The following is a 15,134-nucleotide window of genomic DNA, read 5'->3' as shown; positions in this document are numbered from 1 at the left end:
GATTATCCATTGTTGCAGAGAATTTTCTTTCTCTATCTAATAAATGTGGCACCTCTATTGAAAATCAACTGGCCATAGATGTCTGGATTTATTTGTGGATTTTAATTCACTCTCACTGAGCTATATATCTGCCCTTTTGTCAATACCATACAGTTTTTATTACTGTAGTTTTGTAGTTGGTTTTAAAAACAGGAAGTATGAGTCCTCCAACTTTGTTTTCTTCTTTTTCAAAATTGGTTTGACTAACTAAGGCTCAATGCAATTCCTTTTAAATTTGAAAATTTGCTTTTCTGTTTCCTGAAATATTTTTTAACCATTTGCATTCTTAAAAAAACAATTATTGGTAAACCTTCCCAGAAAAACAAAATTAAGTCAGAGTTTTCTATATTTTAAAGAAAGATTAACACTCAGAGACTAGCATTTAGACTACCTTTCCCACCCTATATGGCAATTAAAATAAATTTCTCAAGTTAAGCTAATAGTTTTCAGATGGTCTTATTTACTGTTTCTTATTTACTCTTATTTACTGCAGATTCTGAGATATTTAGCTACATATAGAATACAGTTGGTGGGGATCCCTGGGTGGCACAGCGGTTTGGCGCCTGCCTTTGGCCCGGGGCGCAGTCCTGGAGACCCGGAATCGAATCCCACGTCGGGCTCCCGGTGCATGGAGCCTGCTTCTCCCTCTGTCTGTGTCTCTGCCTCTCTCTCTCTCTCTCTCTCTCTCTCTCTCTCTCTGTGACTATCATAAATATAAAAGAAAAAAAAAGAATACAGTTGGTGATATATCACTGTCATATCATTGTCTTTGCAACTGTCTAGGAGGTGATTAACAAAGAATAAGCTGCACAATTTTTCATGCCTTTCCATTTTACTCTTTTCCTGCTATTATGATTTCTATTTAATGTCACACAAGTAAAATTATAAAGATGATTTAGAGACTGCTATCTATCCAGATGTTCATGATAAATGATCAGCAAAAAGCTTTTACATTTATTGATATTAAGTATGTCTGGTATATTGTTTAAAAAATTACCTAATGAATGAGTAAAAACTAAAAAGAATAGAAAAAAAAAGGAATTCACATGTTTATATATGATCAGGAGCATCACAGAAACGGAGTTATATTAAAAAGGTGTGTATCGGGGCACCTGGGTGGTTCAACTGGTTAAGTGACTGGCTCTCGATTTTGGCTCAGATCATGATCTAGGGTTGTGGGATCGAGCTCTGCCTTGGGCTTCTTCTTCAGTGGGGAGTCTGCTGGAGAATGTCTCCCTCTCTTTCTCTGCTCCTCCTTCTCTGCTCATGCACTCTCTCTCTCTCAAATAAATAAATCTTTAAAACAAAAAGATGTTATCTACTTTAATAAATTAATTAGATGTTAATCTATTTTAAATAAATCACTATTTTTTTTAAATGTATCATGTAAATTATAACTTGCATAGCACATATAATTATAATGTATTGGGATGCCTGGGTGGCTCAGCAGTTGAGCATCTGCATTTGGTGCAGGGCGTTATCCCGGGATCTGGGATCGAGTTCCACATCTGGTTCCCTGCATGAAGCCTACTTCTCCGTCTGCCTGTGTCTCTGCTTCTCTCTGTCAGTGTCTCTCATGAATAAAATAAATAAGATCTTTAAAAATGGCAATGTAGGGATCCCTGGGTGGAGCAGCGGTTTGGCGCCTGCCTTTGGCCCAGGGCGTGATCCTGGAGATCCGGAATGGAATCCCATGTCAGGCTCCCGGTGCATGGAGCCTGCTTCTCCCTCTGCCTGTGTCTCTGCCTCTCTCTCTCTCTCCTTCTCTCTCTCTCTCTCTCTCTCTCTGTGTGACTATCATAAATAAATAAAAAAATAAAAAAAAACAAAACAAAAAACAAAGTGCTTGAGCTTTCCATTCTCTTCATTGTCAATGGGGGTTATCATGGCTCTTCACTATGCACTGCTTTAATACATTATGAAATTCAGAAGATGAGAAATCAGGACAATCTGAATTAAGATCTTACCTACATATTTTAATTACTAAGTTGTCCTTCAAAAGTTGAAGCTAATATCACAGAATGACAGATTTGTGGCAAAAGCACTATATTTCCATACTCTTTTTTTGGTCTGTTACTCCAATAATATAAAGGTTAAAATAAAATAATCAAGTATTTCTTTCTCTTAGCTAAATTTATACTTTTACTGATAGGGGCATCCAGAATTTTACCAACCTATAGTCAGAAGAAAAAAAATTTTTTTTTTTTTTTTTAGAAGAAAAATTTTTAAAAGAAGAAGAAGATAACAATGATGACAGGTGTTCATAGGCAGAAATAATACTTTTAGTCTTGGTTTTAATGAATCAAGTACATACTATATTCATATTTAGTAACTTTTAACTGGGAATATCTGTTCTTCACTATAATGCAGTCAATAAGTGATCCTTTGACTGCAGCACTGAAATGTCTGAATTTTGAAAGTCTTGCACAAAAGATAAAGACATCTCCTATAATACTTAGATTGCTCCAACTGGCTTTCTTAGGGGATTTTTTTTTTTTCTCTACATCTGTAGTGACTAAATTTTTCTAGGAAGCAAGAAATGTAATTATACTGAGATTAGAGAGTATTACCTACAAGTGTTATAATTGCCCATGAATTTAACAATTTTCTACTAAAAATTACCTACAGTGTTTAATGCAATTTTTATTCATCTTACTGAACTGGAAAGAGTTAAATTTTGCAGTTTAGATCAATGATTAAAAATGAATTTTTCAAATCTCGTGTTATCTCCCTATAGTTTTACTTCTTTACTAAAGAAAATTAACTGTTAGATGCCATGTTTAATTGTTTCAATTTGTATTCATTAATACAAATTTGTTTGAAATCTCTAGCTGAAGCTTTGCTAAAATGTCATCTGTCCTAATGAATATGTATAAAATAAAGTGCAGAATAAATTGAAGAGACTTTTTTTTTTTCTCAAAGTACTCTAGGCTTATTTGGAATTGAATGCTCTTTTGCAGTTGACTACATTGTCAAAGACACAATGTGCATGGTGTCAAACTGTCTATTTTAGTGGTTAAATCCAGAGGGTGAATGATTGTTGTGGAGAACAAACACAAGGAAAGTTTCATGTAACAGAGAGGAATTTAGAGTTTGGTTGTCAGTTGTCTTTACACTCCTCACAATGGAATATTTTACTGTATATATTAGAAATGTAAGAGCAACTTGCTTTTACAGGGACCCAATTTTTTCAACATTTGTTTGAAAAAGCGTGGAAAGAAATTATCTTCCTTCTCACTGCCTCCCCTTAATTGCAGGCCATTATCACTTGCTAACTGGGCCATGGCAATCACTTGCTAACACTCCCTTTCTTGAGGTTATCTCCATCCTGTCTATACTTCACACTACCTCCAGAGAGGTAAAATACACCTTTGCTAATGTGACATTCCTCGTTAAAATGCATCAATTAGAAATTGGCTCCTAGGGTCCTCTTTACCATGCCAAATAGTCAGAGAGAAGGAATCTCCCTTAAGCAAGTAAAGATTGGAAGTAGTTAAGATCGAATAGAAAGGAGGCATATGTGATGAGATACGTGTACAATAAACCCTTGCCTTTCTTTTCCCACTGAAGTCTGAGATTAATGTTTATGTCTAGTAGGCCACAAAACAGATTATTCTCTCTCTTTTTTTTTTTTTTTTGAGACATTTAGGAATACAGAAATCTCGTTTTTCTGATAGTTGTAGTTTCTCCCAAAAACTCATGCAGCAAAAAAGCCACTATGAGATGAACCAGTTTACAAGTTTTCCCCACCTTATATACATTCTAATTAGCATTTTTTGTATGTATTCAACACTTAGGAGTAACTTAATATATGAAGAACATATTCAACATAAAAAAACGGAGACCAAAACAACAACAACAACAACAAAAAAAAACTTGTAGGGAGGAATCCCTGGGTGGCTCAATGGTTTGGCGCCTGCCTTCAGCCCAGGGCATGATCCTGGAGTCCCGGGATCTGATTGAGTCCCACATGGGGCTCCCTGCATGGAGTCTGCTTCTCCCTCTGCCTGTGTCTCCTCTCTCTCTCCGTGACTCTAATGAATAAATAAATAAAATCTTTTTAAAAAATCTTGTAGGAAAATGATTATTCAGGAAAAATAAAAGTTTTTTTTTTTTACTTTTATTTCAATTCCAGTTAGTTAACATACAATGTAACATTAGTTTCAATATAATATAGTGTGCAATATATAATATAACAGTAATTCAAAATTTCCATACAATACCTGGTGCTCATCACAAGCACCCTCCTTAATCCCCATCATTGATCTAACACATCCCCTGACCGCGCTCCTTGTAACCAGCAGTTTGTTCTCCACAGTTAAGAATCTCTTTCTTGGTTTGCCTCTCTCTATCTCTCCTTTTTTCTCTGTGTTTGTTTTATTTCTTAAATACCACATATGAGCCAAATCATATGGCATCGGTCTTTCTCTGACTGGCTTATTTCACTTAATCTCTAGCTCCATCCATGTTGTTGCAAATGGCAAGATTTCATTCTTTTTATGACTTATAGTCAATTATATATTATAATATTTAAATACTATAGTCCATTATACACCACCTCTTCTTTACGCATTCATCAATCAATGGGCACTTAGGCTGTTTCCATAATTTTGCTATTGTAGATAATGTTACTATAAACATTGGGATTCATGTATCTCTTTGAATTAGTATTTTTATATTCTTTGGGTAAATACCTAGTAGTGCAATTTCTGGATCATAGGGCAGTTCTATTTTTAACTTTTTGAGGAAACTCCATCCTGTTTTCCATAAAGGCTGTACCAGTTTGCTTTCCTACCAACAATGCAAAAATGTTCCCCTTTCTCTAAATCCTTGCCAACACCTATTGTTTCTTGGTTGTTGATTTAGGCCATTCTGACAAGTTCGAGGTGATATTTCATTGTAGTTTTGATTGCATTTCCCTGATGATCAATTATGTGGAATATCTTTCCATGTGTCTATTGGTCATCTGTATATCTTCTTTGGAAAAAAAAGTTGACTTATGTCTTCTGCCCATTTTTTAATTGGATTATTTATTTTTTGGGAGTTGAGTTTGGAAAGTTCTTTATAGATTATGGATACTAATCTTTTCTCGGATACATCATTTGCAAATATCTTCTCCTATCCTGTATGCCATCTTTTAGTTTTGTTGATTGTTTTCTTCACTGTGCAGAAGTTTTTGTTATGATGAAGTACCTATAGTTTATAGTTTTTTGCTTTTGTTTCCTGTGCATTTTAAAATATATGTAAAAAGGGATTGCTACAGCTAATGTCAAAGAAATTATTGTCTGTGTTCTTTTCTAAGATTTTTATGATTTCGGCGCTCTTTAATCCATTTTGAATTTGTGTCTGTGGATGGTACGAGAAAATGGTCCCGTTTCATTCTTCTCCACATTTCTGTCCACTTTCCCCAACATCATTTGTTGAAGAGACATTCTAGAAAAAAAGAGAAGTTTTAAAGCTGAGGAATCATGCATATGTTCAGAGTCTTTGAAGTTAAATAAAGCTGTTATTATATTTATGACAACAGCAGAATTCAATGAACAAAAGACATCTTGGGAACAATATGTTTGTTAGTAGAAATTACTGTCTACTCTTCCTCCTGAGTAACAAGACTCAACTCACCTTGCCACTGCAATGAAAAACTAGCCTTTCCAAGGTTCTCATATAAATTAGTGTATTGTGTCAATAAATTTTGGCCAAGAAGATGTAGGCAGAAGAGATGCTTTGGGACTTGGAGGGAAGCTATTTCAATGACAAAATCAAAATTTTAAAATATGATGTGTAAAATAAATACAGTGTGTAAGCACTGAACAGTGTCCCAACAACAGCAAAATACAGAACTCTATAATAACTTTTGGAGTTAAAGAAAGTATATGTATTTATTTTGCATGAAGATGAAGAGATGAATAGTAAAAGCAAGCCACATTACCTTAGTCATTTAATCCACGTGCTTGTATTTTATATCATGCACATTAAATTAAAAAAAACATATAGATGTGAAAGAATATGAAAGATGCCAGAGAATTAACTTGAAGCAGTAAAGGACCCTTAACAGGCCCCATCATTGCCAAAAGAGTCCAAGGAAAATTCTCCCTAAGCATCACATATTTGAATTGAATATTGAATAGTAAATAGTGTTAGCCATGCGAAGAGGGTAGAAATGTCTAAAAATAGAAGGAATGTGAGAAGATCTGAGGATAAGAATGAAAATAAATATGCTGTGAAATCACTTAGGTGGAACATAAAGAGTTAAGTGGGTTTTTTTTTGTTTTTTGTTTTTTGTTTTTTAATAAGAGAAAAGAACAGAAGGAAGGAGGAGAGGAAGGAAGGAAGGGAATATTTGCTAAGCGGTAATAAGAAACCCAAAGAGTAATCAACTGTTAGAAATAGAAATTGTATGTGTGTGTGTATATATATACATATAGTAGATGTGTATGTTGTACTAGTTGTAGCAGTTCTATTGTTTTTCATTCCCTAATTGGGACTATTTCATAGAATTGACCTTTTTCTCCTTAGCTTTATTGAAATATAAATGATGTATAACATGTAAATTTAAAGTGTACAAAGTGATGATTTGATCTGTAAAATGATTACCACCCACAGAAATTTCTCATCCACACTACTCTATCCTTAAAAAGTAAGTTTGAGATTTTAAGTGGTAATTTCTTATACATAACAGATTGTTTTCTCTGCCATCAATTATGTGTTTACTTATATCAGAAAGGAGGATTGTTAAATGTAGGCAAATTTGTTAAAACAGTACTTGCTTTACATACTATTCATATTAATGTAAAATTATGGAGAAAAACAGATTTGATCACTTTTGAGATTTTTGCAGATCTTAAGTTGTCAGCAAATGGATCTTATGCCTCTGGTACTTAAAATATGTATTGTATGTTTTGTAATGTGTAGAACTCAGATTGTGTTTCTTGTTAGATATTTTCTGACAATTATTTTAATCACTAAAATAATCCTGAGATTTCCCTTTGTCTTTGATGGAAGAAAAAATAAAAACAAAAACCTGGAAGAATAATAAAAGTTATTTTGTCTTAACTGGAGAAAAAAAATCATTACCATTTCAGTAACGATTTAGATATAAGTGTCTCAAAAATATGAAGGCACATTTTAAAAATATAAGAGAATAAAATAGGCAAAAAGATGGATGGGAGTTGTGTCTATGAAGTGTGTACATTGTATACCCTTAATGGATGTCTTATTCTGTAGGAACCTGTGAATTTCATTGGTTTGATCTATTTTGAAACTTAGTGGAAATGGACGTTAACTTATGGATAGAAGATGGTACCACCTGTGTTTTCTTGGGTTTCTGAATTTTCTTTTAAACTAGCTTTATTGGGTGCATCTGGGTAGCTCAGTCAGTTAAGCACCTGCCTTTGGCTCAGGTCATGATCTCAGAGTCCTGGAATCTAGCCCCACAAAGACTGTCTGCTCAGCAGGAAGCCTGTTTCTTCCACTCCCCAGGCCTGTGTTTTATCTCTTTCTTTGTCAAATAAATAAGCAAATTCTTTGGGCAGCCCAGGTGGCTCAGCGGTTTAGCTCCACCTTCAGCCCAGGGCCTGATCCTGGAGACCTGGGATCCAGTCCCACATCTGGCTCCCTGATTCAAGAGGAGCCTGCATCTCCCTCTGCCTGTGTCTCTCCCTCTCTCTGTGTGTCTGTCATGAATAAATAAATAAAGTCTTAAAAAAAATAAACTAGCTTTATTATCTTACTGGAGCCCATATTAGATGATTATTTAAATATTATCTTTACCATGTATTTTTAAATATTTGTATGAGAATGGCTTACCCTTTATTTCTTTTAATTACACTTTAATGTATTAGAATATTTTTAGGAAAATGAAATGTCACTATTCTTTCTATGATCAAAGATCAATGATGTGCACTGACAGTGCCATCTATCCCTTTATTGTGGAAAGAATCAGAGTTTGAAACCATTACCTCAACTTCTAATTCCATGACATGATTCTACTTAGCTTTACATTCACACAAATTTTCATTTTGATCTTACTGTTTTTGTCACTTAGAACCTTTTTTCAGCTCCAGGTCTTTAAATTTTTTGTCTATATATAGCTATTAAAAATGGACAGTTTAACATGTTATATATTATGCTTGTGACAATATAAGTTGACAAATTCTGCTCCTACTGACAAAAATAAGTTGGAATGAGTCAAAGAAACTAAAATGGACTTTACCAGGTTTTATTTTTCTATCATTAGGACTATTGACATTTTCATCAAGTTTGAGAACCTTAACATTTCTTCAAATAATAAAGTAAAATTGTAGTCACTGGATTTAAATATGTATACAGGTATATTTGTGTATGTAAATATACATATGAAATATGTATACATATGAAATATGCATGTATATTATATAATTATGTGCATATATGTACATATGTGTATACATACATAAAATACATAAATATATGTATGTATATACACATATAAACACATAGCATATGTACATATAAATAATAGCCTCTGAATAAATACAAATTTAGTGAGTTTTAAAAATACTTATCCACTGGGGATTATTCTGTATGTTAGTAAATTGAACACCAATAAAAAATAAATTAAAAAAAAATAAAAAAAATAAAAATACTTATCAATTCATCAATTGTTAAAATTAAAGGCAGGGAAAAGAAGGAGTAAGGATAGAACCTTGAAAGTTATTTAACTAGTCTTTAGGAAATACATAATATCTTGAAATCATGCTCATTTTTTGGATTTAATTTACTTGAATATGTTTCCTTATTCTTATTACTTCCAGTGGAGTTACATTCTTGTTTAAGCAAGTTCAGAAATTATTCTTTATTTTATTCTCCAAATAAACTCTAAATGTGAATTGCTTCCTTGTTTATGCCAAATCCACCTTGTACACATTTTTCATGATTTCCTTTCCATGCAATATTGCATTTATTTTACATATTTGTTCCCATTGGTATATTAATTCTTTGAAAGGAGATATGGTCTTACTTATGGATAGTACTATAATACATTATGTAGCACATATTGACATGTAGCCAATGGCTACCACAAATATCTCCCAAAGATCAAGACTAATAAGTGGAAAGATTTTTTTCTCTGTTGTTGATGTTTTCTGTTTTTCATTTGCTTGTTTGTTTGATATACAGTCATTTTTCCTAGTTAAAGAAAGTAGAGTATTTTTCTCCATGATATTATTTGTATCTCCATGAAAGCAGAATGAGTATTTCAAAACTGCCTGGATTAAAAAAAAAAAAAAAAAGAATGAAAGAAAAGAAAAAAAAAAACTACAAGAAACAAAAACAAACCATCTGAACCATCTGTTAAATCTTTCAGAATTCACTTACTCCTTGTTTGGAACACTTGTGGCCATGGATGGTGAGAAAGGTGGTGAGGCAGCTGGAGGTATTCACTTTGAACCATGGCATCTGGAAAGAATTAGATGGATCAGAAGAGATTTAAAAAGAGCAACACTGCTGGCAAGCCTAAAGCTAAAATATTAGTCAAATAAGCAGCAAAATTTGAGAAATATTAACAGACAGACAGACTTTTGTACAAGTAGAAGTGAAAAACAAACTCACTATACCAGGTGGCTTCAGGGCTTGAATATCCAACCAAGATTTTGAAGAGGAAAAATGTTGAAGTCAATGATCTTAGAATAGCAATAAGTATAGCCTTCAGCTTATATACTTATGAAGTTTGCAGCAATGATTTTATTTTTAATTTTTACTTTGTTTAATTTAGCCTATCCCTGAGGCAGCTCCTGAGAGTTAAAGACAGTTGCTAAACCATTGAGAACCATGCAGGAGTTAAGCTGTTTCCTTTAGGCAGAGTTGGCACTTGGTTTGTTGGATGATCCCTCTATAACTTCAATGAATTTTGAATATTCTGAGTCATTGAAAAGGTCTTATTACTTATTGCAGCATGCTACAAAGGAAAAACACAATTTTTGGCATAAGGCATACTTTTGTAAAAATCCTGGCTCTGCTAATCACCTTGTCTGTAATAAGGAGCAAGAGAATCTTGTTTCTTCGCTGGCATATTGAGCAACATAACACATCCTATCCTTATTTGTTATATTAAATAAGATAAGGTAACCAAAGTCCACAGACAGAGCAAGCATTTCTTTTTTTTTTTATTATTGGAGTTCAATTTGCCAACATATAGCATAAGTAGAGCAAGCATTTCAAAACTATAATTTCTCCATTCTCTAAAGTCACTCAGTCTGTCTAGCATGCTAGACTTTGCGCTGCCAGTTATTTTATGAATTTTGTTTCCAGTAACAACAGAGGTACCTAGCAAAAAAGGCTCTTGTGGAAGACTCTGCATCAATGTCTTTTAATTAGACACTTTGTCATGTGATTTGTTTTGACCAATGGACAATAGCAACATGTGAACAAGAAGACACATTTAAAAAGCTTGCTCATTGGAATTTGTTTTCTCCTCCTGCTCTGTGAACCCTGAAGTCTCCATGCAAACTAGCCTGGGCTCGCATATTGAATAATAAGAAGGAAGTCACCCACTAATTTCCCTCTTTCAGGCTGACAGCCAGACAGCATCCATAAATGTATGTGAGGTCACCTGGGACTAGATAGCCTCCTGCCAACATGTCAACTGACTACAGAAACATGAATAATCCCAGTTGAGTCTGACCCAGATTAGAATAACCACTCAGCTGAGTCTAGACCAGTGCTAACCTGCAGAATTATGAGGCAAATAAATGGTTGATCCTTTAGCCATTAATTTTGGTAATTTGTTACCATGGAACAGATAAGTGACATACCTCTCAACACATGTTTTAATTGTATAAATTGGGTGAAGGCAAAAATATGGAGAACAAAAAGAAAGGAAGAATAGCAGGAATGAAGGAAAGAAAAAAAACGGTAAGAGAAAAGATGAATGGGAAGAAAGAAGAATTCACATCCCGAATTTGACATTTTCCCAAGAATGAGCAGAGAAGTGCTTGTTTGCCATCATTTTCACCTTGCTCACTCAATAAATTAGCATTCTGATCCAGAAATGCCAGAAACATTAATTTAGGGGAGCGGAGGTGATAGCTGGGGGAGAAAAAAGACTATTCAAGATCACCTTGGAAAGGCTTTTGTCTTAAACACACCGAGAACATGATTTAACATTTAAGAGCATTTTACTATCATTAATTAGCATAGATAACTTACTCCATCCATCTAAGAACTCATTGGCAAAACTGAATGTCACGGTAATAATGAAAAGAGCAGTATGCCGATTTGTGCAAAATTAATCTTGAAGAGAGCAGGGAAATTTGAATAGGAAAGATGAACTGTACCAGGACACTAGTGTGTACATACTCCTGAATTAATAGTAGATACATTTCAACCTTTTCCAGGGCAGCATAGCATTATAGAAGTATAAAAATGAAATTTGTATAGCTTTGTAGCATGTTTCATAAGCAATTGGTTATTCTTTCCCCAAACCAACAAAAATATGCTTTCTATTTTCAATTATAATCTCATACTTGAAGCAATATGTCTTGATAAATGGAAAGAGAAGCAGAATGATGCTTAGTTTGCAGCCACAATGAAAAATTGCAAAATAAGGGGTGTCTGGGTGGCCCAATCGGCTGAGCGTCAGACTTCCACTCAGGTCACCATCTTGGGGTCCTGGGATAGATCCCTGCCTCAGGCTGCCCACTCCACCTTCAGTGCCCCTCTCCCTCCTCATGCCCTCTCTCTTTCTCTTTCTCTCAAATAAATAAATAAAAAAGAAAAATTGCAAACAACAGAAACTATACATTTTTAACAGCAGCTTTTCTCAGATGTAGGTTAAGTCACTTCTGTAGCACTTGGCTGTTGTCTCTCACAAACCTAGTTAAGAAAAAATAAAAACTTAATTAAAAAGTCTATAAAATGTGAAAATACACAAATTATAACAAAAACTAATTTTTTTAACAAACGTGATAGATTTAGATTACCACATTAGCATCCTCTTTATAAATGGTTACATCAGGAGTCTGTACAATTAATAACGTTGTAAGTTAATATAGATACCATTTAGAATGGCTTCTAGGGCCCCATGTTCAAGTTCTGCACAATTTATCAATTTGCTAGAGAAATACAACTTTGATTTTGCATACTCCCATGTCAGTGAACATGTGCTAAGCTGTACTGATGGGACTAATGTTCAAAAAATCTGCAATTATCCTTACCATACATTAAATAGGCCCTTTGGGTGCTAGGAATATGTGGTTTGCCTCAGGGGTAGTTTCTCTGCAATGCTTTTAATCTATAGTAGAAAGTGACATGAACACTGTATATCCATGATCTTCATTTCGTCAATGTTCACCCATCCAGACTAAAGTCTTGAGAATGGTGATAGTCTCTGCCCACAAGCCAGCACTTAAGGTTCCACACATTTTCTACTTGGGATTCTTTGTATTTTGACCACAAATACATTTGATTGCATTCCCTTTATGTGACACATTCACTGTGCTTTACCACCTCCACAAAGTGAAAATAAATTTACTTGTCACTACAACTGGTGATAAATGGAAGGGATATGAGTTTTGGAATCAAACAAAACAACCTTCAAATCCTATGTTAGGCACCTACTCCATGATCTCACACCTAGCTTGCAATGTTTCTTAAGAGAATTAGAAATGGCATATATAACTTACTCAGGGTCTTTGTGACCAGATGGCTTTATCATTTCATATTTCAGGATATATCCATCTTAAACACAGAGCCATGATCAATACATTTTAAAATGGTGATAATTGATAGAACATAGTGCACTAACAATTATAAGTATCTTTAGATACATAACAGAAACCTAAACTGTTAATAAGGAGTTAAGTTACAGGTATATTGAGTCCCTCACACAAGAACAGGCAAGAGAACCTAGAGGCTTTTTTCTAAAGGGAAAATCTTAGCTAATAATGCTGTAACAGATTACACTAATAATTTATTTCACCAGGAATAAATTCATCTCACGTTTTTATTATGGTGATTTATTTACTTGGATATTTTTTCTTTTCTGGTTTTTGAATTTTATTTATAGGCACATCTAAACTGGGAATTTATGTGAAACTAGGGGCTGGATCTCATCCCACTAGGTGACATCAAGGCATGGCGTAGAGCTTCATCACTCATAAAATGAGGCTAAGGAGGAAAAGGTGAATCATGCTGTGCGCTCTTCTCAACACCCCCAATCTTATTATCATGAGAAGCAGAAAGAAACGGGATATGTCAATTAGAATTTGTACCGTGACTGAACTGGACCTACTGGCTCAGGGGCTAGATCTCTGATGTCTCTGTATTTACGCAGTAGGAGGAACCATTGACAATATCAGTCACCATATGTAGGGGTTGGAAGAAAGAACTTTGAAACAACAGACAAGGTACAGTGAAAGAGCAAATATACCACTGCCACTCAAAATGAGCCTATAAAATAAAAAGATAGAAAAGGAACACTGTTAGTAAAGAAGACAGCATGCACATGTATGCACACACACGAAAGGCAAATTTCCTCCCGTGAAATATAAATGCTACAACAATATGACATCAACACACATGTTTGCATCTGACCTTCCAAAAAAGAACCATAGAAAAGAAACAAAAATAAAGTATAAAGTAAAGGGGGAAATAAACTAATCATGAAATGGAAAAACATTGATATTAAAATTTGTGAAATTTAGTGTGTGTAAAAATTATAGCCTGGACAGTGTTTGAAAGAGAAGTAGTGAATTGGGAGTAGATACTGTGGAATTTAACTAGAATGCAATATAGTTAGGATAAAAATACTTTTTTTAGAGGATATATAAGATTTTTATAGTGAAACTACAAATGTTGTTTAATTACAAATAATTGAGTAAGTGATATACCGTAATGATTGACAGAAAAACTTACAAAAATCCTTAATGATAATAGTTATGACACAACACCAAAAAGGACAATGTTACCGAGTACCTGCTATGAACCAGGTCTTGTTCTAAGTGCTTTCCACATATTTATTTAAAAATCACAAGCTTAGAGCACCTAGGTGGCTCAGAGGTTGAGCATCTGCCTTTGGCTTAGGTTGTGATCCTGGGGTCCTGGGATCAAGTCCCGCATCAGGCACCCCTGCAGGGAGCCTGCTTCTCCCTCTGCCTATGTGTCTACCTCTGTCTGTGTCTCTCATGAATAAATAAATAAAATATTTTTAAAAATATAACAAGCTTACTTTATTGACTATATTCCTCTTGCAGATGGGAAAGCTGATTCAGAGATATGTTGTGTATAGAGCTAGTAAGTAGTGAACCTTACAGATATGTTCTCTAGTCTTCATGGTGTAAATTACCATACATACCATCTCCATACAAATACATCAAGGATTTCCCAAATTAACTTATGTGTGAATTTAACCATAATACAAACTCATCTTTTCCTTTCTTTTTCTTCCCTTTATTTAGTGAATTTGACAATTGACTTCTACATTTCACATAAAGAAATCAAGATAAATTAAAAAGCAAAGGCCATTTTTGTAATATTAAAAAGCAAAGTCAATTTTTGTAAGATTAAGAACAGGTGGTAGCATAACTTTCCTTATGTTGGGATTTATTATATACTTACTCTGCCCATTATTTATTTGCACTGATAAATGAAACTACATTTCCCAGGTGGTCGTACCTACTGGCCTTAGGCTAACGAATGGTATTCTGAGAATAAAGAGTGATAGTTGGGGGGAAATGGATTATTTCTGCTTCTTTATCTCTTCTCCAATGCAGCATCTCTGGCAGTGGTTGCATCTTCTCTAAGGTTCTGGCTATATCCAAGGCAAATACCCCCTTCATCCTAACCATGAGATCTCACAAACAACAGCTCTCCAATGACGACTTTCCAGCCCTATGGATGGGAGTGCCTTTCTGCTGTTGTTCAAATTCGGGATGTCTCACTATCTCCCTTTCGTCCTTTTAGTTCTGTGAACTTTACAGATAATTTTCATATTAGATTCATTGCATTGGACATTCTGGCATGCCTTCGGTTGTCCTGAGCAAGCCCTGGATAAACAGCAATACTAATTAAAACAGTATGAAATTGGCATAAATATAGACAAATTGGCAGGAAAAGACCAT

At 34.4% G+C, this 15,134-nt stretch overlaps 1 long non-coding RNA gene across 2 annotated transcripts in view; it reads right to left on the bottom strand.

Moving 5' to 3' along the window:
* Positions 1-9,393: 9,393 nt before the first annotated feature.
* LOC140610529 (uncharacterized) overlaps positions 9,394-15,134 on the bottom strand; it is a 41,355-nt gene continuing 35,614 nt past the window's right edge. Inside the window, exons 4-6 of one of the 2 annotated variants that reach the window (XR_012012145.1) lie at positions 11,817-11,889; positions 9,628-9,973; positions 9,394-9,474 (exon numbers count right to left, since the gene is read on the bottom strand). This is a non-coding gene — a long non-coding RNA (uncharacterized lncRNA). The remainder of the gene's footprint in view (positions 9,475-9,627; positions 9,974-11,816; positions 11,890-15,134) is intronic. The other variant, XR_012012146.1, reaches the window with a different exon arrangement.

Source organism: Canis lupus, chromosome 2 (assembly GCF_048164855.1).
Source record: "Canis lupus baileyi chromosome 2, mCanLup2.hap1, whole genome shotgun sequence".
Lineage (NCBI taxonomy): Eukaryota > Metazoa > Chordata > Mammalia > Carnivora > Canidae > Canis > Canis lupus.
Note: the sequence above shows the minus strand (reverse complement) of the source record. Positions and strands in the feature narration are given on the sequence as shown.